Consider the following 24,943-nt stretch of genomic DNA (forward strand, 5'->3'; position numbering starts at 1 on the left):
TTCTTTACATTTTACACCAACTGTAACAGGTAGGTATTACAGGGTTTTTGCCATTTTTACTGGCGTGCAAACCGGAGAACAAAGAGGTTGGGGGGTTATCCCAGGTAAGAGGTGGAGTGAGAAATAAAACAGGAGTTGTGCTTCATTCCAAAGCCTAAAAACATTTTCCACTTCATCCACTACAATGCTAGAATAATGGGATGACTAAGACATATTTTGTATTATTCTAAAATAATTCTAATTTAGGGTGCTAAATTGACAAGAGTTATTTTAAGCAAGATGTATTAATACTTTTTTTCCTAATAAAATCAGCATAACATTACTTACATTGTTCCAAATGGTTCTAAACAGAGTTCGTCATTTCTTTACTTTTCTCCTTTTCTCTGATAAATTCGTTCTTTGAAATAATCAATCCACTTCCTTTTGAATAAGGAGAGAATGGGCTAGAATTTAGGGTGGTACTTGGAACTCATCAATGTATGCCCTGTTACTCTTGGGAGACACACACACACACACACACACACACACACACACACAAAGGGACAGGTTTTCCAGAATCTTTAAGTTGACCTTTAATATTTAATGATTTAGAAAGAGTTTCATCATTGAAAATATTTTGCCTAGACTACTGATTAAAAGACAAAGCACTGAGGCTGAGGTTTCTTTTTATGGTACTGACCATATGCTGTCCATAATGAAACAAAAGGAATGAAAGTTAAAATAAGCTATGTTTCAAATTGATTTTTTTTTAAGGAAAAAACTTAACTTCTGAGGAATGACACAATGAAATAAGATTTAGAGGGAAATAAGATGTACCAATGGTTCTTACGGAGAAGGCAATGGCACCCCACTCCAGTACTCTTGCCTGGAAAATCCCATGGATGGAGGATGCTGGCGGGCTGCAGTCCGTAGGGTCGCGAAGAGTCGGACACGACTGAGCGACTTCACTTTCACTTCTCACTTTTCTGCACTGGAGAAAGAAATGGCAACCCACTCCAGCGTTCTTGCCTGGAGAATCCCAGGGACGGGGGAGCCTGATGGGCTGCCGTCTATGGGGTTGCACAGAGTTGGACATGACTGAAGTGACTTAGCAGCAGTGGTTCTTAATTAGGGGCAGCTCCTTTGAGAATTTGGTGAACACTAACAACTCTCTTTTAGAAAAATAGAAATATACAGTCACATTTTATATTCAGTGCATGTTAGTCCCTGAAACTCACCTATAGACCTGACTTGGAAGCTTTGATGTAGTCCTGAAGACCTTGAAAAATAAACAAACAAAAATATGTCTAGAAAGAAGGGCAAACGTGACATAAGTTCTCAAGATAACTTCGTGTCTCTATTAATCTGTGATTCCAATGGCTCAGTTTTTAATGTTGATCTAAAATCCTTGCCCCAAGAATCTTGTTTCCTATTTGAGACCTTAATAAAAATTCCCGGAGTATTAATAGCCTGAAGACTTCTGCCTTTCTCCTGTAAGAAAAGCCAGGGAACCTAAACCACAGGATTGGAAATGTTTGTATTAACTCCAGAATTTCTGTAGTCCAACATTTTCCAAATATTACTATGTACACACATCATCTGGGGATCTTCTTAAAACATATCATCTGGTTCAGAAGATCTGGGGATGGGATCCAGGATTCTGCAAATTCCCAGGTGATGTTGATACTATTAGTCTATGGGGCACACTTACTGTTAATAGTAAGACTGGTTCTTATCTTTACTGCAAAGCACTTTAGAGCAGCCCCTCCCATCCTCCTGTCTTACATATCTTGAGCTGTCCCATCTCACCACTCAACTAGACCCAAAACCTATACAAAGAGGAAGATGTCACCAGGTGTTACGTAGAGAGAGTAAACTGACTTTTTTCCTTTGTATAAGACCAACAATGATCTGAATTTTGTATTAAATAGTTCTCTATCTACTTCTGTGGTACTTAAGGTTTGTTGTTGTTCAGTCGCTCAGTCATGTCCAACTTTTTGCAACCCCATGGACTGCAGCATGCCAGGCTTCCTTGTCCTTCGCCATCTCCCAGAGCTTGCCCAAACTCACATCCATTGAGTTGGTGATGTCAACCAACCATCTCGTCTTCTGTCGTCCCCTTGTCGTCCCCTTCTCCTCCTGCCTTCAATGTTTCCCAGCCTCGGGGTCTTTTCTAATGAGTCAACCAGGGTGGCCAAAGTGTTTAAGCTTCATCTTCAGCATCAGTCCTTCCAATGAATATTCAGGGTTGATTTCCTTTAGGATTGACTTGATCCGAGATGGATTACAAGTAACGTATATGAATGATTTATCTCTTTAAATGAGAGAAGACTTAAGATTTTCCCTTTAAAATCATTGCTTTCAAGAGAAGAGCAAGAGGTGGAATCAGAGTTACCAAGTACAGAAAATTACACTATCACAATTTAATAACTGATGCCAAGCCCATGCATAATTGTATCATCAATGTGTGTGCTGGAGTTAAGAACCACCATTCTTCTTTATAGATACCACTGCCATCCTTTGAATCTTCAAGATATGAATGAGTCAAAGATAAACAAGGCCACTGATCAGAAAGATAGATTTATTTCTGAGCCAGAGAGTAATTTCCTGTATGTTAGCAACTGGTGAAAAATTTGTAGCAACTGGAGTTATTATATTTTAAATTAAGAAAAGTTTAGTAATAGTTCCTAAAATGGGGGGGAGGGGGTTGCACAATCCAAGAATATGTCACTTCGTGTTCGAGAGAATGAAAATCGTGACTTTCAATAAATGTTCTCATAAAAAATATAAGGATCGTATTCAGTTTATTTTTAATAATATAAACACGTCTTTCACTATCCTACTTTATGTAAGTTAGGTGAAACAAAATTTGTTTTGACTAATTGTTTAAAGAAAATAACACGACCATGCAAAATGATAGTCCAAACTCAGCATAGAATAAAATATATGTCATATAACATTTTCAGCTTGTTTGTTTGTTTTTTGGCCATACCACATGGCTTGTGGGATCTTAGTTACCTGACCAGGGATCGAAACCAAACCCTTGACAGTGAAAGCCAAGGGTCCTAACCATTGGACCATCAGGGAATTCCCAGCTTGTTTCTGTTTTAACTAGAGTATTTACTTGAAAAGCATGGCATTGTTTCTTTTAGAAATATTCACTTCCCCTGTCTACATGCACCAACAATGATTCCTTCCTGCCTCTCTACAGTTAGAACTCTTACCCAGAAAGTTAGCAGGCATGAGATCGCAGGCACAAAAAACTACCAATGGAAGACAACAGAAGTATTAAAAACTGTGGAAGAACAAATGGGGAATCACAAATAATTTTCAACCTACTTCAATGTTTTACTTACCATTGTTATATTCTCTTATTTCAATTTTTATTGTAAATTATGGAACATTTCAAAATGTCAGATACCCATATACCCACTATCTAGTTTCAACAGACGTTAACTTTTGCAAGTTTGGGCCATTTATGACCGCATTCTGTTACTCCTTGGTTTACTGTGATATTATGTGTTTGTCTCAGGGAAAATAGCTTGTTTGCTGCAAATTGAAGTCTAAATGATAATCCTTTTTCTGTGGGCTTAAGATAGTTTTTGTTTGGGTTGATACTATTTGAGATGAATTATCCTTTCTTTGGCTCTTTTCTAGTCATGGTGCTTTGATACATAAATTTAGTTAAGCAATTGTATAATCTTTTCTATAACATTCTGGGCTTATGGAAGTTTAAAAATATGATCGACAAATGAAATGCTTACACTTGCTTATTCAATATCTTTTTCCATTGGATTTACATAAAGTCTTACCTAGTGGAACCCACTTATAATGAAATCTTTTTTCCTTTTTACATATTATATTTAAAACAGCTATTTGAGTTAGATGATTCTGTGCTTTCCATGATAAAGTTAGTGGGTTTCTTTTTCACTTCAAAAAAGCGCTTTTAGTTTTGAGTTTTCTATGAACAAGTTTCACTATATACATATATATATATAAAACATGTATTATATATATATTTAAATGTATTTTAAAACACTTAATTGTTCATAAGGTTCAAATTCATAATCTTTTCTATCTCAAGGCACATTTTTCATGATTTGCAAAATATCTGACTTTTCCCTTATACTGTGACTATAAATTTTGAAAACTCAGTTTTCAAGAGCTATCAGGAATATTTAAATATAAATAAACTTGTTAATTTTTGTTCTTTATTTCTTGGTCAAGAGGGTCAAGATGGCTTAAGATTTCTGTTCTTTAAAACAGAATTCATGAAATCACCTGTTTTAAGCTGACGTACAAATCAGTTTCTTTGATTCCTATCTGTTTACTACATTACCCATGAAATACTACTGACCTCTCAACTCAAAATACTCACGTAAGTGTAGGACATGACAAAAGGCATAAAATATATTTTATTCAATTGTAGTTTATAAAGAAATTTTAAAACTTGAATCTTTCGTATAGCCCTTGAGTTCAAGTGCTCTTGCAAATCTAATTTATGTAATACATAAACTGTTTAAATTGCATTTGACTTATCTTCTATAGTTGACTAAGGAAAGGATCCTTTAGGAAGTGCCAATTCATTAGGGAACATCTGATGAATATTTTTCACTTCGATTGAATGACTTTTTACATGGAGATATATGCCACCATAAATGAAATACCACTATGAGGGAATCAGACTGACCTTTGCCAAAAATTAATTACGTTCTCACACAGAAACAAAATCTCCCCGGACCTCCGCCCCCATCCTATCTAGGTGCAAGACGCCATGCTTGGCTTTCAGAGGATATATAGGTATTCAGAAGTAGATAAGTAGGCCAGTCAGAATTTCCTGCTAGGTCATCTGGCGAATTCTAAGTACCGCTCAGTATTTGCTTGAAAATTTCCGGAGATGAGCAACTTATTACAGCCTTTACCTTCAAGGAATTAAAACCCAAGTGGAAAGGGTTAGGGAAGCATAAATCCCTCTGATTCTAGACGACAGTACTGAAAATGAATACAGAGTACAATAAAAATAACTACTGTGTTTGGAGACGGCCCGCCGCATTTCACAAAGCGCTCTCACCCAAAGGCAAGGCCTATAAAGAGGTTCAGAAAGACCAGGCTGTCCAAAAGGGGGCGAAATCAAATCTGGACGAGGGTGGGCACCTGGAAAAATTGCACGGTGGAGACGGCATCGGAGACGGGCCTCGAGGCACCTATAGCGTTGCGCATAGGGGAGAGGCCACTCGGGATGGAAAGCTCCCCGCTTGTTCTAACGGCAGTTACACCAGGGGCCCATTCTACCAGCCAGGTTTTTAGAAGACCCCTACAAATGCAGGGGTCCGACCTAGGAGGCATTTCCGCTGTGCATTTGGCTAAGTTTGGATTTGACGAGCGCACGGTGAGCTCGGGCTCGCGCAGGTGGGCACTCTCTCCTTCCCTTAGCTCTCCTGACTCTCCACGAGACGCTCCCACCCGAAAAAAGCGGCCGCTCCCCCGCAACAGATTCTGGCACCCCGGAGCGGCGCTGCAGTGTAGAGAGACCTGGGTCCGCCCAGCCCCAGGGAGGAAGCGCAGCGCCCAGCTCACGCACCGGGCTCTGGGAGCCGCTTCCCGCCCCCTCCCTCCCGCGGCGGCGGCGGCGGCGGCGGCGGCGGCGGCGGCAGCAGCGGCCAGAGAAGGGGGCGGGCGAGGGGCGGAGCCTGGGAGGAGCGGCGACGGCGGCGGCCCGGGCGGCGGCGGCAGGTGTGGACCAGGCGGAGGTGTGGGGTATCCGCTCGCGCCCGCGCTAACGAGAGGCCGGGACTCTGGGGTCCGGGCGACCTCCCTGAAGGTGCTTCGCGTGCGGCTTCGACCCGCGCAGAACTTGGGGCGCGGGCCAGGGACGCTCTGGTCCGCGTCCGGCGCCGAGAGGAGAAAGACGCGCGGACCGAGAGGAGAAGCGGCGACCGGAGGGCGGCGGAGGCTGAGGGGAAGCAGGATGCCGCCCCTGTTTGGGCTCCCTCCTCGCCCCCGCGAGGCCGCGCGGAGCTTCATCGCCCCAGCCCTACCGGCAGGTAAGCGAGGAACGCGCGGGAAGCCAGGCGAACTCCGAGTTGAGAGGGAGCTTCGGGGCCTGGCACACGGCAGTGCGCGCCCGGGTCCGAGGGCCGCGGGCGCCTGAGCGAGGATGCTGCGGCCGGGTCCGGCGCTTCCCGGGACACCGCGGCCCTGGCTCTGCGCAGAACCGCCGCCTCCTCTCGCCCACATAGCAGGTTGTTTCCCTGGCAGGATCTCCGAAGTCCCAGGTTCTTCGCTCTCTTCCCCTAAACCGCGAAGAAGGAAATATGTGGGTTCAGGGGCGAGTGCGGAGCGAGAGCTTTCAACCAGTAATGTTTCACGAGAGCCCAATTGCTATTTAAAATTACTGCCGCTTTACAACTTACGCGGCTTTCCCCTCTTAGAGTGAAGAGAAGTTGGGCGTGTGTGTTACATCCCTTCCTGGTAGGATTAGAGTTTGTTTTCGCCACGTACAGGTGGGAAAATGATGCGTTGTAAATCCTGGCGTTTCCAGCAGTACTTCACTCCTGGAAGAGCCAGCGATCCTACAGCGAGACAATGGCTGTCGCGAAAAACATGACAGAGACGTTCGTTTAATGCCGCTTTGGCAGGGGAGAAGTTAAGGAAAACTTGAGCGTAAGTGACCTGTTAACCGGGTTCTTGCGGGACCGTTTTTGTTTCTGCGTAAGTGGTACTAGGACTACGAGTGACCGGTCAAGACCTACACTTGGGTTGGAGTTGAGGCTGTGGTTGAACACCGCTCATCATTTTCTGGAGTCGGGCCTTTCAGCTATGTTCATTGAAATCCAGGCAGCTTTGAAGTGAATTAGGAAAATGATCCTATTTTTTTTCCTCTGGAGTTTATTACCTCTTCATTAAAATGTTTCTCTCATGGACAAAAATATGAACAGTATTCTGCTTTATACTTTCTTCTAAATAAATGTTGCTTGAATCCGTAAAAATTTGATTGGAAATTGACAGCCAAGTTTAGATTTAGTTGTGAAGTTTTGTGTTTGGCTGGGGAAGGGACTGACTTTTAACTTACTATTCAAGCCTAAAACTGATTATTTTTTCAAGCCTAATGCTGCTTATTTTTCATGGTCTCCAGACATTAATCCTTAAGTGAAGGCCTTTATCTTGATTTTAAGAGATGGATATAAAAGTAACAGTGGTTTAAGCCCGTGCATAAAAACTATTGCCGCCCCCACTTCTTTTCTTAATTTTTGATAGAGCCTTATGAAAGTTGAACAACTTCCGTAACTTAGGGTGTAAAAAACCGCGTAAGTAGAATTTTAGACCCCGAAATGAAAGTTTTTTATTTGTGTTTATCTTCGTAGAATTATCAGACTTTATGAAATTATCAGCATGTGATGTTTATCTTTATTCATGCCATATTAGGACTTTGTTGTAGATGCGGAAATATTGTCTACATAATAGGTAAATGTGGGGAACCCTCAAGAAGCTCCTTTAAAAAGTACAGTTATTCACTAGGTGAAGTTTTATAGCTCTGAAAAGCCTGCATCAGACACAAAGCTTGGACTGATAATATGAACTGTTGGCAGTTTTTGAAATTTTAAATAGATGATTAAGAAGGGAGGTATAAAATGCTTTATTCTTGAGCATGTTTTTTAAAACCCAAGTGGGAAGAAAAGTTAAAGGTATTGTTTTTGTACAGTGTAATAACTGGATAACGATTTTAGAAGCTCTAGAACGCTTGAGGAAGTAAAATTAAAAGGTAGCATAAAATTATGTATTTGTACTTTTAGAACTTTAATGAGAATGCATACTTGTAAATCTCAAATCCTCAAGTGAACAGTATTAAACTGAATGAAATAGAATTTTTCTGCATATGATTTTTACTCAGGTTAAAAAATATTTATCTTGATTTGCCTTAAAATTTTTAAGTTATAGTTACATTTTGTCGATAGCTATTTTGGATAATTCCAAGTACTTTAAATCATTTACATTGACAGTTTTCTTTATTAATAGATTTGTAAGATGTCTTTTATTTAGGACATTGATACTTAATGACAGTAAGTGTCATTAATTTTTTATGTAATTTACATTTACATTTTATGTAATTTACATTGCCATGGTTTTTCTTCATTTAGTGTATCTAGGTAGTTTTAACATATAAACATCCAAGGGGTCCCACCAAATTTAAACTGTAAGAAAGAAATAGATTAAATTCCTGATTACTAGCATTTCAGGAATGAAATCTAGCTTTAAGACCAAATGGCTTTTTGAAGACATTTTAGAATACATATAAAGATATGATTTTTAGTGTTCTTTTCTAGTTCTTTGAAATCTTAAATTAGCAAAAGAATCAATAATTGCATTTTAACAGTTTCTTCCTGTATTTAATAGATTGTTTCCTTAGGAGTAAGCTCCTAAGTGTTTTAAACATTTGTATGAGAACAAGAAAGTCTGTTTTGTGTTGAAACGTATTTCTATAGACTAGGAAAAAAACCAACTTGTTGAGTCTAGAGTAGGTCAGTCTTAAATAAGAAACAATGAAATGTGAACTTTGTATTCTGAAGTGTATTTTCACTTGAGTACTTTAAAATTTCGTCCTTTTTTAAAAAACCTTTGTATAGAAAGTAAACCAGTTATTGCACTGGTGCAGTATAAGCTCCTTAATGTGTTTGCTTTATTCAAGAGTACGGAGACTTTTTTCTCTGTATCTTATGTGTGTAGTCCAGGCAATTATCAAAATATTTTTGGTGAGGAATGAAGGGGGCTGGAAATCCAAGTATGATTATGGTGTACATTTGTGTTGGTTTGAAGCAAGGAAAGGGTGAAAAAGAAGAGTTTGGGGTCAAAATTTATACACATCAATCAGATTCCCTAGTGCTTTCTTCTTCATTGTCTGATTGACTCTTTAGCCAGTTTGTAGTTACTGAGGCTAAAATACACAGTGGATACCAAAAAATATAAACTGGTTTGAAAATCCTTTCTCATGGCTTGATCAAATATTATCTATATATCACTTTCCAAGCTATTCAACAGTTGAGGACAGTTTATAAATTAAATGTATTATAAAAGTTAAATAATTTCCATTTGAGAGAAATGCCCCTTTTGAGGGACTTACTTTTTAAAATCGCAAATAGCACCAATCCTTTGAGTAAAATAAGAATGGTTATGTTAATTACAAATTATATTTTTAGAAAGGGAAAATGTAATTTTTATTGGCCTTGGGGGCATTCAGTTTGTGGCCCAGTTTCCATTTCTCTATCTGCCCTGCCTCTTACAAAGCATCGAGTACTGAGAGGGGAAAGACTGTGAGGAGAAAATGAATGAAACAAGCTATGTGGGCTGAGCATAGTTCTGCCCTGTAAGCCTGTGTCCGCATGAATTCAGAACCAGAAGAGAAATTCTGAGAGTCAGATTCCACACTGTCCTCTTACACTGATTCCAGTGGCAGGAAAGGGAGTAGCCATCTTCTGCCATTTACAAAGCCAGCTTCAGATCCACAGCAAATCAAACCCACGAAATCTTTTAGTCTTGTCTAGTTCAGCCCCACTTCCTTGCCAAGGGCATAACAGCTGAAGTTAAAAGACTTACATTCAAACAAGAAAATTAGTGCCATTTGTTTATAGGCAGTAGCCTTGTTCTTACTGCTTTCAACCTTAATTGGAAAGAAAAAAAAACAAAACCCAGAATATTATTTGATTATAAGTTTTCCAGGGTAGTATGCAGGAGACTGTGGCTTAAGAATGCAGTTAGGTTTTTCACTTATCTTGAATTACTTATGGTTTACATTGTAGTTCTCTGGTTTGTGTGTGTGTTGGGGGTGGGGTGGGGGTTACAATTTGAAAGTGGCGAAAAGTACAATAAAATGGTACATTTTAATATAACCGAGATGATATGGCATTGCTCATGTAAAAGCTGTTCCAATACTGCTGAAGTAATTCTCTGTTGGACTTTCTTCCTTGTATTGTAAATATAAGTTCTTTGCTTAGAAATAATCCTGATTCTGAGAAGAGTAGCAGGAAAGGAAAAGAACTATGTCTAAAAACCAGTGTCATCTGACAATGGACATTTTAAGTTGTCTTTGTCAAATTTCAGGTGGACTTTGGCCTCATTAATAAATTGGCTATGTATAAAATACGGTAAATCAGCTCGGAAAGGCCTTTATCAGAAACTTGTATGTATGCTTTTCTAGTTGATCTAAATATGACATCCAGTGGTCAGTAAAGACCAATTATTATTAGACATTTGAGGTGAAACTGTTTTGGAGTTTAAAAGTTGATGCAAGTAAAGAATTGGTCCCCCTTACAAAGTCAAACTGGTAAAATCTTTCTAAAATAAAATAGCCCGAGATTTGTGAATTACAGTGCATGTTTGAGTGAAAATTCAAGTCATAAAACCATTATTAAATAACCTTGTGGAATTCTGGTAATTTTTTCCTTGTTTAAATCTGACCTTTTACCTATCATCTCGACTTAATTAACTTTAAAAAAAAGTCTCAAGAAACAGTAAGACTAAAGCAATGAAGGGTGTGAGAGCTCTTTGTTGTAAAATCTACCTAGAGTGAATGAAAAGCCTTATAAACTAGCATTTAACTGGCTTTTTACTAGAATGGATTTTCAAGTAACCAACTGGTAATACTGTCACTTGACATTTCCTTTAAATATTCTGTGCTATAACTCAAAACTGATTTCCTTTTTATAGGTAAGAATGGAACTCTATTAAATTTAAAAAAGCAAAAGAAACAATTTATAGCTTACAGCCTGACTTCTAATAGTTTAAAATACTGCTGCTGCTGCATGTTGGCCAGCACCCTAATAATAAGATTCTATGTTGTTTTATTATTTATTTTTGTTTTTTGAATTAGGATTTTTTAATGAAAAGAGTAACATTAATTTCCTTCTTAAGTGAATATCTTTGTGTATTAACTGTCAGTTATAACACCAATAGTTTGAATTGTAATTTGAAGTTAAAAAAATTATAGGTTAGTACCTGGATTGATGTGTGCTAAGTAGCATTTTAATTGCTTCTAATAATTGAATAATTAACATTTTATTATAGCTCTTTAATATCTGGAAACAAATTACTAGTTTCATACCAAAGAGGAAAAAATATGACATCTTAATCTTTAAATATTAAATTAGCCAAATAATATTTTCTTTCAGTATTGTGGCTTTTCAATCAAAAGTACTAAAAATATCTTTGTCAACAAAAGAAGGCTATATAGAAAGGTAATGAAAAGAAATATAAAATAAGAGACTAACCAACTGGATTTTTTTAACAGTCTGGAGAAATAGCAGTAAATCATATTTATTGATGAAGATGAGCTAAGCTTTTGACAGAAGTCAGTTTCCTTTTAAAATAAATGTATTTAGTAGTTGGTAACAGCTCATGTTCTCTTTTCCTTTTTTTATTTAACACATTGTGGCAAAGAGACCAATGATACTAGAAAAGTAATTTATCAATCAGTTAAGAACACTTCTAAAAACATTTTTTTGAAAAGTAAATCTTCCTTCTAAAGATGTTCATTATACTAACCATTAAGTGTTAGTAGAAAATTTTTGCAAAATTTAGTAAAGAATGCATGATATAAGAACTATATATTTCAGAAAAATACATGGATGGCTTTATTAGCTCACCTAAAAATGTAGATTATACTGGGAATATTAGACTATAAATGGAATAGCATAGTTTATTATTGCTTCTTTTATTTCAGAACTCTCATGTTAATCTAGAACTAACACAAAACTTTTCCAGAACTGCCAGGGTCGGGGTTCATCTAGATCTTTTCTCAAAAACAAATATTAAAATGTGTCCAATTCTTCTAATTACCAAAGCAATAATGATGACAATTATAGCTCTCTTTATTAATCATTTTCTGTGTGCCATGTTTTATTCCACGTGCTTTATCTGAATTACCTGCAGTAATCTTCACAACAGCCTTACTGTTGCCAGCCCAATCTGGGCACCATGACTATTCCAGTTTTATAGACAAGAAAACCATGGCCTGGTGAGAATAAAGGGTTCAAACAGCTAATAAAGAGTGTGACTCTGAGATACAAACTAAACTCTTTCCTATGCCACCTCTCTGTTCTTGATTACTGTGCTGTACTTCACAGTTATTAAGCAGAATATTTGTGGAATTCTTGTAAAAAAAAAAACCTGGGAGTCATTTATAGCAGTTTGAATGTTCTCAGCTATAGTACTTTTTTTTCCTTTACTTTTTAGAACTAGTTCAAAGCCTTTCGTGTCCAAGTTTGACAGATGACATAGAAGAGATACAGGTAACAATGTTTGTGACCAAAAGAAATAGGTAGTATCTTTAAAGAACTAAGCCTGATTTTTAGATGACTTGTAAATTTTCTCTGAAAATCATTTCAAAAGCCTGTATAGACAGTTTTTTGTGGTTGTTTTCTGGAATGGTGACACTGGAATTGCAATATAGTTAAAACCTCTGGAACCCCTAATCCATGAGAGGTGTTCAGTGAATATTTTTTGAAACAATGAATGTAGGGAATGAGTGAAAAGAAGACATTTCTTTGTCCAGGAAAGTTGTAATATGTGTTTGTGTGTTGAACTGTGGTAGACAAGTTGTGGGTAGTTTACCATTAATTGTGCAGCTGGTACGGCACCTTCTTGAACCTCAGTTTCCTTTTTTGGGAAATTGGAGTAATTACATCTTCTTCAGTTATTGTTGTGAACGTTAAGTAAATGATCGTTCACTCTTCTTTATTGTTAAACCTGACCTTTTGTGTGGGTACAAAGCCTATAGGAGATGTGAGGATTGAGGAAAATCTGTCAGAGCCTACCATAATTAAGGCATGAGTTTAGAGCAGAGTTCCTATAACTGAACCCACCAGAGAAAGAGTAAAGGAATGAGGTGAAAAGTGGGCTTGAGCAGTGGAGGAAGGGACTTGTGTTCCAGTGCTGAATCTTTATAGTATTGACTTGTGGCTTTAGGTAAGCCACCTGAGCTGTTGATGTGTAAACTGCGGGCACACCTCAGGGCTGTCTAAGCGTCTCTGAAGTGTGGTCCATCTTAACAGCTCTGCTTGCAAAGTTTCAAGTGCCTCCTGCCACAGTACCTCTTCTAAGGAACTTAAGGGAACTCCCCTTGGGAGAACACTACCATTCCATATACACAGCCTCCACACCCTCCTCTCTTTCTCTCTCTTCCTTGCTTCGTTTTACAGGTTAGCACTACTTGGACCTAAGCTTTTCCTTTAGCACCATTCTCCATTTCCCTTGGCTTCTTCCACTGCCCTCTATGATGGCAAAAGAGATAGGGACTTGTTAATTTTTTACTTTGTAAAAGTTAAAGATCCTGTACTCCTGAGCAGGATAATTGCAAAGGCCCCTTGTCACGCCAGCATTTTGTGGTATCTGAAATTCAGTGTAGGGACACAGGAAAAGAGCAAAAAGATCAGGCTAAAGAGTGGACTGAGTCAATTTGCAGGCTGAACAAAACAAGGATTAAACCACAGAGAAACAAAGAGAACTTTAATAATAAAAGAAGAAAAGAGTTCAGAGGTCAAAACAAAAATGTTAAGGACAAAATTAGACAAATTAAATTTACATGAAAAGAAAGTAAAAATGTAATGGAATTGAATGGAAATTAATGGGAAAGTGACATTTAAATAGTAAAAATAATTAAAACTCTATCTTTTTTTCATCAGAATTCCTATTTTGAGACCCATTGGAGCAGAGTGGTTATAATCCAGAAAAGCAGACCTTTTATGTGCATGGGAAAAAGAGGTTACGAGGCAAATGATATAAAAAAACATTCTGGGACACCGCCAAATCCAAGCATTTCAAGTGAGATTTTTGACAAAAGAAATTCTAAAGTAAAGCTATTTAAAAGTAGGAAATCATTTTCTGTTTTGTGTCTGAAATGAAAAACAGGGACTACACACACAGATTGAAAGTCACCTGAAATTTAAAATATTAAAAAAAAAAAAAAGCCAAACAGACAAGTTTGTCACCAGAGATACTTCAAAAAAATCTTTGGAATCCAAAAGCTAGTATAATAGAAACAGTATGACAAGAACAAAAGAAACTTACAGAAATAATAGCAGATGATGAATTCTGTTTAGGTCAGCGGGAACCAACGTAGCTGCTAGAACCTGTGGTACTTTAGAAAATGATACTGCTTCTGCTGCCAAGTCGCTTCAGTCGTGTCCGACTCTGTGCGACCCCATAGACAGCAGCCCACCAGGCTCCCCGTTCCTGGGATTCTCCAGGCAAGAACACTGGAGTAGGTTGTCATTTCCTTCTCCAGTGCATGAAAGTGAAAAGTGAAAGTGAAGTCGCTCAGTCGTGTCCGACTCCTAGCGACCCCATGGACTGCAGCCTTTACTAGTTTATGCATAATCATGTATAAGAGTGAACACAGAGGAAATTAGTGAATGTTACTAGTTACCTGCTCAATCTAGCAGTAACTTAGTTAAGTAGGTTACTGTGGATAGAAGACTCTTTACATTGGTTTTTGCTGTTTCTCTCCTCCACCCCCACTTACAGATACCACTCAGGGGAATGGGCTTGGACTTTAATGTTGGGAACCTTGTGTTTGAGTCTCAGCTCAGCACTTAATTTCTGGCTCTGTGATTTGAACAGGTCTTTTAAAAGCTCTCTGCCTCACTTTTTACGTTCGTTAAATTGTGCTGTGTGCTTAGTCGCTTAGTCGTGTCTCTGACTCTTTTCAACCCCATGAACTGAAGCCTGCCAGGCTCCTCTGTCCATGGGGATTCTCCAGGCAAGAATACTGGAGCAGGTTGCCATGCCCTTCTCCAGGAGCTCTTCCCAACCCAGGGATTGAACCTAGGTCTCCTGCATTGCAGGTGGATTTTTTACCATCTGAGCCACCAGGTTAATACTAATCTAATACCTTCCTCACGGGGCTGTGGTGAGAATCAAATGAGCTCATGTATTTTGTAAGTATAATTGGATGATTTACTGTAATAGAGATCTTTCTGAATTTATTTCCAATGAGAAAGTGTAAGTTGCTCAGTTGTGTCCAACTCTTTGCAACTCCATGGACTATACAGTCCATGGAATTCTCCAGGCCAGAATACTGGATTGGGTAGCCTTTCTCTTCTCCAGGGAATCTTCCCAACCCGGGGATCGAGTCCAGGTCTCCCACATTGCAGGCGGATTCTTTACCAACTGAGCCACAGGGGAAGCCCAAGGATACTGGAATGGGTAGCCTATCCCTTCTCTAGGGGATCTTCCCAATCCAGGAATTGAACCGGGTCTCCTGCCTGCACAATGATAACTTTTGATAGTAGTCAAGATGGTGGTGGTGATAAAAAACATTTCCTGAGCACTCCCTGTGCCACAGGCACTGTCCTACATGCTTTACATAATAAGACTCTAACCCTCACAACAACCGCATGAAACGAGTACTGTTATCATCTCCGTTTTACAGATGAGGAGACTGAGGCCAGAGAGGCAGCTGGAGTATAGCAGTTGGGTTGCCCAGATAACCATGTCACCTGTAAACCAAGTTTTCCCAACCTTGGCGCTCTTGACATTTTGACCATATAATTTGTTGTTGTGGGTGCCTGTCCAAGCCTTGTAGAATCTGTAACAGCATCCTGCGCCTTTACTCAGTTGTGTCAACCAAAACTGTCTCCAGACATTGCCAAATGTTCCCTAAATTGCTTCCGGTTAGGAACTACTGTTGTAAACTTATAGCAGAAATTACTTTTTCAAATAACCTTCTTAGTAACTCTTACAGTGACTCATGATTGTGATTGGGCAAATTACACATTGTGGATTTTGTGACTTTATCAAGCTGTGTACACTTGTGTGGGGGTGGATGTGAGTTATACTTGACCCATGCTGCTCTCTTCTACTCCCTGTCTTTATACTGCCTCTGATGAGAGCCCAAAGGCTAAAATTGCAATTCTGCCTGTAACTTGTTTTAACTGCCCTACTGCTGCTACTGCTAAGTTGCTTCAGTCGTATCCGACTCTGTGACCCCATAGACGGAAGCCCACCAGGCTCTCTTGTCCCTGGGATTCTCCAGGCAAGAACACTGGAGTGGGTTGCCATTTCCTTCTCCAGTGCATGAAAGTGAAAAGTGAAGGGGAAGTCGCTCAGTCGTGTCCGACTCTTAGCGACCCCATGGACTATAGCCTACCAGGCTCCTCCATCCATGGGATTTTCCAGGCAAGAGTACTGAAGTAACTGCCCTACACACCGCCAAATCATATATTGTTTCCCCTTGCACTTGACCCACATAAACACACACACAGAGTCTCCTTTTTTTTCTCTGTTAGAGGACTTAACACATTTGAATTAGTCTGCAGTAAGAATTTATGTCTGAGCCAAGATTAACAGCTGCCAAAAAAAATATACCCAGCAATGAAAAACTCACAGAGATTCAGTGAAGAAAAAATAATGTTATATGATGAAGTATATGACTAAGGTATTGGGTTTTATTTTTGCGGTATGATAACATGTTACATTCACATACTTCAAATGGATTCAAGGCTTCTGGTCATTGTTTCTTTGTAACTTAATATGCCATTTTCAGGAGTAGCTGAGGTGTAATAAAAAGAGCAGTGAAATACCTAGGTTTCAGTACTGTCTCTGCCAGACACTTACTGTGTGACCTCACCTCTTTTTTTACTTTACCCCACAAGTAAGATGGGGTAATGCTATGAAACTGATCATGTTGAAAGGTTGAAGTGAGAGCATAGATGTACCGATATCCAGCCCAGGTCCTGACCTGTCAGTTTTCTCCTTCCTTCCAGGACCAATTTATCAAGGAACTTTGCCATGGTTTTCAACTTTATAATCCATGGTTTACAACTTCAAAAAATTGGTAATTCTTTCATTGTGAACCAGTTGTCTTTGAAAGTAATAGAGATAACATCAACTAGCCTATTGCAGATTACTATTATAAGATGGGATTTGTAAAGAAGGGAGGGTACATACAGTATTCTAAACCACTGAATCATAAAAACTTTACACATAAAGATATAACAAAGTTGCCAAGAGAGGGAGAGAAAAGATTCACAGAGGAACTCTTAGAGCCAAACCTTACCCTCTTAATCCTAGTGACCATTTACTGATTCATCTTTTTAGTGGGTATTTGTGTGCCAGTCACAAAGCAAGTGCTAAGTATATGAAGAGAGCAAGTAACTAAAAGAGCTACTCTAGCTCTACACCCTGTCCCTTTGGAACTTAGATAGTGACCATGTCATGTCTTTGTCCCAACTCCAATTGATATTTGCTGCCTAGAACACGAGTTTGGAAAGAGTCCTGAGACTTGACTCATTGGAAAGAATGCTGTAATCCATTAATATGTCTCCCTCGAACAAGATAAAGGCAGTGGAAGCACAGAATTTAACAGTCCTCTGGCAGAGAGGTTTTTGAAGTGTGGGCCTGACCCCTTTGTGTCTCATGAGATCAATTATGTGCGTCACCATAAGGATTATTTAAGAATGGAAGTAGTGAAATAGCAAAATGCATTGCACACAGTGATTCTAAGTATTGCTTTGTAAAACTTTTGTTTTTGTAACGTGTCATGTATTGTGTAACAGGTCATGATGTGAAATGCATTTCCTACAGTGGGTCACATAAAAATGTAATTCTCATGGTTTCATGAACGCCTACTCCTTTTTCTCTGTGTTTCATACTAGTTTTATTTTTCTGAAATTACCTCATCTGTTTGATAATATATGTCTGATTAAAAGCAGAACTCATAGATTCTAGTATTCGTTCTTCAAAACATGGTTTATCCTTTGATTCTACTCTTACTAGACTCTCAGTATTTTGTCTGAGGTGATTAATAATTTTATTTATAGTCAGTTCTGGTGGGACCCAAAATAGCCAAGTAGTTAGAAGCATAGGCCCTGGAATGAAGCTTGCTTAGTAATGTAGATCATGCCACTTTGAAGCTTTGTGAACTGGAGAAGCTACTTGAAACTTGAATTCTGTGACCATCACACATCATACTTACTTTTTACACACATGCAGATCTTGTTTCAGAATTCTTTGGTTACTACTTAGGGAAACATATATGCTCTCCTATTGCATGGCCAGATCATATCACATGGCAAGAATTTGTAGAAACAGCATCAGAGTTAAACTGGAGAAGTAAAAATGCTGCTATTTATCGCATACTGAGAGCATGTCCACCATGAATGGTCACAAACTACCAATACCATTTTAGTACTTGAGCCAGCATTTTTTCAGTTCAGTTCAGTCACTCAGTCGTGTCCAACTCTTTGCAACCCCATGAATTGCAGCACGCCAGGCCTCCCTGTCCATCACCAACTCCCGGAGTTCACTCAAACTGACGTCCATCGAGTCGATGATGCCATCCAGCCATCTCATCCTCTGTTGTCCCCTTCTCCTCCTGCCCCCAATCCCTCCCAGCATCAGAGTCTTTTCCAATGAGTCAACTCTTCTCATGAGGTGGCCAAAGTACTGGAGTTTCAGCTTTAGCATCATTCCTTCCAAAGAACACTGGTTCTGTTTAATTCTGAGAGTGGAGGGAGATAAATGGAAGTCTGTATTAAAGATAACAGAATATGGAAGGAAAGTATTTGGAAGCCTTGAGGAAAAAGGATTGAGAACAAGAAGGTAACAAGCAGGCTAATCTGAAAGACCACACTTTGCCTCTCTTCCAATAATAGTTTCAAGCACAAAATCATCACTTGAAAGTCCCACAGTAATGCTTATAGTAAGAGAAAACCCTGCTGCATGGCTTGCCTGCCTACTCCTTGAACAAGAATTAGATATTTAAAACATACTTTTAAAATAAATTCATTGAAAGCACCTGAGCTGGAGCAAGACCGAACTGGGTTTGAATCCTGATTTTGCCATTTCCCAGCTCTTTGGCCCTTGGCAGATCGCTTCAGCCTCTGGAGCCTCAGTTCTATCGCATGTGAAATGGATATAATACCATATTTCACAGGGTGATGATCAAGATTAACTGAGAGTGGTTATGTAAAATTCCAAGCATGCGACGAGTGGCCAAAAAATGTTTTCCCCAACCTCCTACCCTCTCAGAAAAAGTCAGATTTACTCCAGTATTCTTGTCTGGAAAATTCCATGTCCATGTGAATATGTAGAGATTACAGACAAGAACAATGTTTGAGGACATAGGGCAAAATGTTCCAAAAGAAATTTTAATTGCAAAGTAATTGAGCCTTTGACATCCTTCTGTGCATGGACTGCCGGCTTTGTCACAGTTGTCAGGAAGAGAGGAAAAAGTACTCTGAGGCTGTCCCCTCTACAGCCTGGCTTACTCTCTGTTGTATAGCCTACCACATACTAGATAAGCAAATCGTATCATGCGCGTTTAATGTGAATTTGGCATTTCTTGTAGGTTAAGCGGTCTCACAGATGACTTGTTTTTACTTCTCTGAATTTGTTAACTAAGGAAAATAGACTATCCCCAATCTAGTCCAATAAAAATCTAGTCCATCCAAGCTTTCACATCCTAAGAATCCTGTGATTCTTCCTTTAATTGAATCATAATCTACAGTATCCCTGTTAGCTTTTCTTCTAGTTTGTATCTTCAAGACTTTTCAGCTTCCAGTTGGCTTGAGTGGTAACTATACCTATGATTAGTAACAAGAGAAATTATATCGCCCTTGACTCTTCTGATCCCTGCCTCCTAAAAATTCTTGTTCTTATATCTCAGTAATTTCTGATGGGCAGGGCTTCTTTTTAAGAAGTCCGCCAAGTGACAAGACACACTTGCCTGTGAGCACAAAAAGATGGTGTATTTGTCAAAACAGGCACTGTTATGCTTGCATTTTATAAAACCTCCTGAGAAAATGCACCTCAGGGAACGGGCGCTTTAAAAAGTCAACGTTCATTCAGCTTCCTGGGAAGGAAGCACCCAAGACCGACCTTGTTTGCCAGGGCAAAATATGCTACACCAGGATTTTTCTCACCGTTCCAGGAATTTTCTACCCTCCATCCATGAATGACTTTGGTGTATATTTTATTTTCTGCTGGCTCCTCTGTAGATCGGTATTAACTTGTCAAACCTTTCAAAGCTTTGCAGGACTTTTAATATGAAAATATTCTGCTTGGTTAGTTATTAGCTTGAAAGACATGGGAATACTAACTTTAGGTTTTGAAATTACCACCCTTAGTATTGTGGAATACTTCATCACCACAGGTAAAATTCTAGTAGGACTGATGGAGGAAGAAAGCGAATGTTATTCCAGTAACACAGAAGATAGCTATTTTATCATCTTCCTGGACTTGGGAATATATTTAGTAATTAAATTCAAATCTGCAGTGTTTTATACTATTTAAATTTATGAATTAATCTAATTTTACTTTTTAAGGGTTGCTAATTCAGAAGCATAATCTTTAATACAGATGATATGAAATTTTTACAGATTTATTAGCAAAATACTGCAGTTATGAGTCCTAAAGGAGTAAATGCTTTTTAAAATTTTATTCACTTAGCCACCTTCTCTCAGATCATTACAAGCAATGTGCTTTTCACTGAATTTTGGTTATAACTTTAGGAAATGCCTGCTTGGTACAGACAAAAGCAAAGTAAATGCTAATATACAAAAACAACATTTTCTAAGTAGACCTAAAATTTTTAAATGTTTTAAGTTTCTTTAAACCTGTTGACCATCCTTTAAAATCTTTAAAAAAGTTTTTTTTTGGCAGCATCAGAATGAGAGAAGATTTAAACAGTTTGGTTTTTGCTTTTGCCAGTGGGCATTTTATGCTAATCAAGTTAGTAAATTGGAAGGCTATCAGGAGTTTGACAAACTGAATGCAGTGAGACATTTTCTATAGAAATCAAGCCTCGCAAGTAATTTTCTATTGATAGGTTTTCTAATGTGCTCAGTCTCAGTAACGCTCACACTTTCTCTGCCAAGGGCCCCTGACCTCCATAAACAGCTATCGTGTACTCACTTTGTAAATCGTATGTGTGCACACACACAAACGCAAGTTGTATGAAGGCTACACAGTGCAAAGGCTTAATGTGCAGAGGTACCGCCAAGAGGGCAGGCATCTAACCTCAACGTCATCACAGTTTATGACTTTCTACAAAGAAATCAATGGGTTCTTCTAAATTATTAGATTTCCACTATTAAATACACGAGGAGTTTATCTTTTGAGAGAGCATTCTTTTAAAGTCTATTAAAGTGTTAAATATATAATTTATCAAATTTCCACAGCCAGTCTGAATCATGGTGTTTGACAGTTTGACACACAGAGAAAATAGGCTGAATTCTAACACTTGATTATCTGGGGTAACACAGATGTAGTGCTATGGCTGGGTGGAGGGATCTGCATCGATGATACAGTCCATGTCTCCAGGTTTGGATTAATGGGAGTTGTGGCCTGTGATCACAGGGCCTTGAGAGTCAGAGCTGGGACTTAAATCTGGTCCATTTCCTTCATGCTGCTTTTGGATGCAGTGGTTCTTTCACATCCAAAATAGTGCTTTTAAATGGGCCTCATGCCTGAAAGTTCTGGAGAGCAAAATGTGGTGTGAAAAGTGCATTTTTATTTTGGCCTGACTTTGCATTTACTTGAAAGAAAATACAGACTATATGCTTATATCTGTTCCGCCTCCTCACTTTGAGGGATATTGAACTGTGGATTAAAAAAATAATGAAGATGCACCAAAATTATAGAATAGTAGCTCCCTGTGGTTTTATTTTTAAAAAATAATTACTACTTGTGACACATTTTATCTTCAAAGTGCTTGGCAAATATTAATTAACTTTCTAAAAGTTTAAAGGAACTCAAGTCAGCTTGCTTTTTTATAGAGAATACTCCATTGAAGTCAGGTGGCATAAGATTGAGCTATAATTGAGCTGTAATAGAATTATTGAAAGATTCTTAATAGGATGCCTGGGCTTCAAAGACAGAAGATCTAAGTAGAGTAAAGTAATAAACATCTAAGAAAGTAATTTGGTTTGTACTGAAGAAAAACTGAATTTATTCTTTTGGCCAAATAAATTTATGCCCAAGTGAAATCCGCTAATGGGTGAGAGACGGACTGAACTTAACTTGATTCCTGCATTGTCCAGGAGGCTGTAGAGTGACCCTTGACCTGATACCTATATTAAACATTTTTAGATTTTGGTCCACATAGGCATATTATTAAAGAATTACTTTTTTCATACTTAGGAAGTAGCAAAAATTAATAACCCTAGAATTAACCCATTCTAATAAAAATAAGTGGTCTAAAATGGTTAATATTGGAAAATATTTTAAAAACAACAAATAAAAGTATTTGTCAATTGTTATGATAAATTCTACAAGACCCAGAGTTCAGGACATCCTGTAGTTTTAAAAGAATTTAATTCCTGTGTTGAATTTCCTTGCTTTCGTTGACAGTTTCACCTTTAAGGTGATTATTCCAATATGGCACACATTATTTTCTGATTACTTGCTCCCCATACTGCTTAGATTTACGGCATGTCCCATTCCTACTTGCCCCGTACACACGCACATGCACACTCATACACACGCCGCCGCACCCCCATCTCTGGACAGATATAAGCAGAGAGTTAATATTTAATTCTTGTTAGGAAGAGGGAAGTTCTGTGGTAGATAAATAAATCCAAAACTCTGGACACCATAATTCATCTTAATCCTTTCCATGTAATGAGAGCAACTGATAGAATACAATATGAAAAAAGGGAAGGGAAGATTTCATATAAACAGGACAATATAAAATTAACTAACCTTGAAGGTGTAATTTCAGAGATGTCTAAAATAGCTGTTACTTCTCTGGGCCTTAGTTTTCTTATTTGTGATATGGTCTTGGTTGGGAGGAAAAAAACAAAAAAACAGAACTAACTCAATTCTTGTCATATAGTATGTTTTTCATAAATGTTTACTCCCTGCCCTCAAAGTCAAGATCCTTGCAAGTTTCTATTTTAGGAGAAGGAGCAGAGCTAATTCCCATTAGGTCCTGACTGTTTCATGCCTGGGATCATTTGCATGGACTGTTTTTCTCCTAGAAAAGTTCTATCCTGCCTTATCTGGTTTTTGAACTGTTGTTTAGTCTTCACAGCCCTGCTCAGTGATTACTTCCTCTGTGAAGCTCTCCGTGACCTCCTTCTAGACGAAAGTCATCTCTCCTTTCCCTGCATTCTAAAATCTTCAGCTGTTTTTGTTCTTGCCTGTATTAGTATGATGTGTTATTTTTAGTCTGTCCACCTTCTCCACTTGGTGGTTAGCTCATCAGTGCTGAAGTGTGTCAGTTCTTTAATCTGGTCTATAAAGGTTAAGCAATAAATCTTAGTTGAGATGGAATGAAGTGAAAATGTTCACCATAATCACTAAATGGCTTTAAGATTCAATATAAAATGTAATGTATCAAGTTTTTTTTTTTATACTGTACCCCATTTTTTTAAAAAGTTATTTTGGCTATAATAATTAAATTTATTTGCAAAAATTTTGGAAAAAATATTTTTAAAGAAGAAAATTAAAATAACTTATTATTTCTCTACTCAGATAAACATTATTAACATTTTTTCATATATCCTCACTCTTTGTACTCTAATTTAATTGTATGTAAACACACATATTTAACCAAAATTGGAATTTTACAGCTTGTACTATTTATAACTGCTTTCTTTTCTCCAAGTAGTTTGTAATTATCTGCATGTATTAATAACTGTTCTTTGAAGACATGAACCTACTATAATTTGTTGTTGCTGCTGCTGCCGCTGCTAAGTCGCTTCAGTCATGTCCGACTCTGTGCAACCCCATAGATGGCAGCCCACCAGGCTCCCCCGTCCCTGGAATTCTCCAGGCAAGAACACTGGAGTGGGTATAATTTGTTGTTGGCAATACAAATTTTGTCCAATTATTTTTGGTTTGTGTGTTTGCTGTCATAATGCATTCTACAATGAACAGCATTATATACAGGACTCACAAATGTTCAGCTGGTTTGGCTATACTTGCTGAGATACTGGAATATTTCATTAGTGATGAAAAAGTAGTCACTACCCTATCCATCCTGCGTCCCCTTTATCTTGACCTCTCATGATCTAGTTTAATGCCTCTCCTGGCCAGTAGCAGGCCTCTGGGATACAGATGATATCCATTCTGATTAGTCTTGACTCTGGTATATCTCTTCAAAATAGTTTATAACACCCCTGAATCTTTGCATACATCTCTGATATTGCTTGAAAAATAGGAAAGTGAAAATCTTTGGCCAACAAATATGTCAGGAGCCTGTCTGGAAACAGATCACTCAAATTAGGGTAATTCTTGTTGGGTTCAATAAAGGAATTGTTTAAAAGAGAGGGGGCAGAGTAAGAAGGTCTTGTAAAAACAGAGATGGTTTGCAGTCCTAGACAGGAAGGTGAGGGGTGGGAATAACTGGAACCTGCAAGAAGAGAGCCACTTTGAGAGGACCTCTGTCTTTGCACCAACCTGTGGCTTTGGGCCAAGGTGCACAGTTGATCTGTGGCAGCCTTACAGCGAGCAAGCCAGGGGAATGTATATCCCAGTTTCCCTCTCTTCCTTCCTTCTGATCTCCTTTCAGGGCTCCTCAGTGCTGTCCCCAACAGGAAGTCAGACAGGGGAATTGTTTGGATAGTCTGTTACAGGTCAGCCTGGGCAAGAGGGTAGGGTGGAGAGGTGATTTGGAGAGGTAAACCCAGAAGACAGCTGGACCATGTATAGCCTCTTTATTCCATAATGTAAATGTGTCTCCAGAAAATAGTGATGTTTTAAGGGCCTCAAATGTAGGCTGTAATCTGAGCATGAGTTGATTACATTTACTTTAGATAATCTGAATTGACTCATAAAGGAGTGAAATCTGGTGCAGTGGTGGGAGGGAAGAATCAAAGGGATATTATGTACCTGGGAGATGCAGGGAGAGGAAAGACCAGTGAGGTTGAGGGAGCATCTTGAATAAACTCCTCCTGCCCCCAGAGTTGACCTGTGTTCTGCTCTGATTTCTGCCTCCGGTTCCGCCCCCCAGGGGACTCAGATCCTCAGA

The 24,943-nt window shown here is 38.7% G+C and overlaps 1 protein-coding gene across 4 annotated transcripts in view; it reads left to right on the forward strand.

Moving 5' to 3' along the window:
* Positions 1 to 5,936: 5,936 nt before the first annotated feature.
* IFNE (interferon epsilon) overlaps positions 5,937 to 24,943 on the forward strand; it is an 88,575-nt gene continuing 69,568 nt past the window's right edge. For 3 of the 4 annotated variants that reach the window (XM_061425149.1, XM_061425151.1, XM_061425150.1), the window contains exon 1: positions 5,937 to 6,023. The gene's annotated coding sequence lies outside the window, so the exon portion shown is untranslated. The remainder of the gene's footprint in view (positions 6,024 to 24,943) is intronic. The other variant, XR_009737958.1, reaches the window with a different exon arrangement.

This window comes from Bos javanicus, chromosome 8 (genome assembly GCF_032452875.1).
Source record: "Bos javanicus breed banteng chromosome 8, ARS-OSU_banteng_1.0, whole genome shotgun sequence".
NCBI classification, from domain to species: domain Eukaryota; kingdom Metazoa; phylum Chordata; class Mammalia; order Artiodactyla; family Bovidae; genus Bos; species Bos javanicus.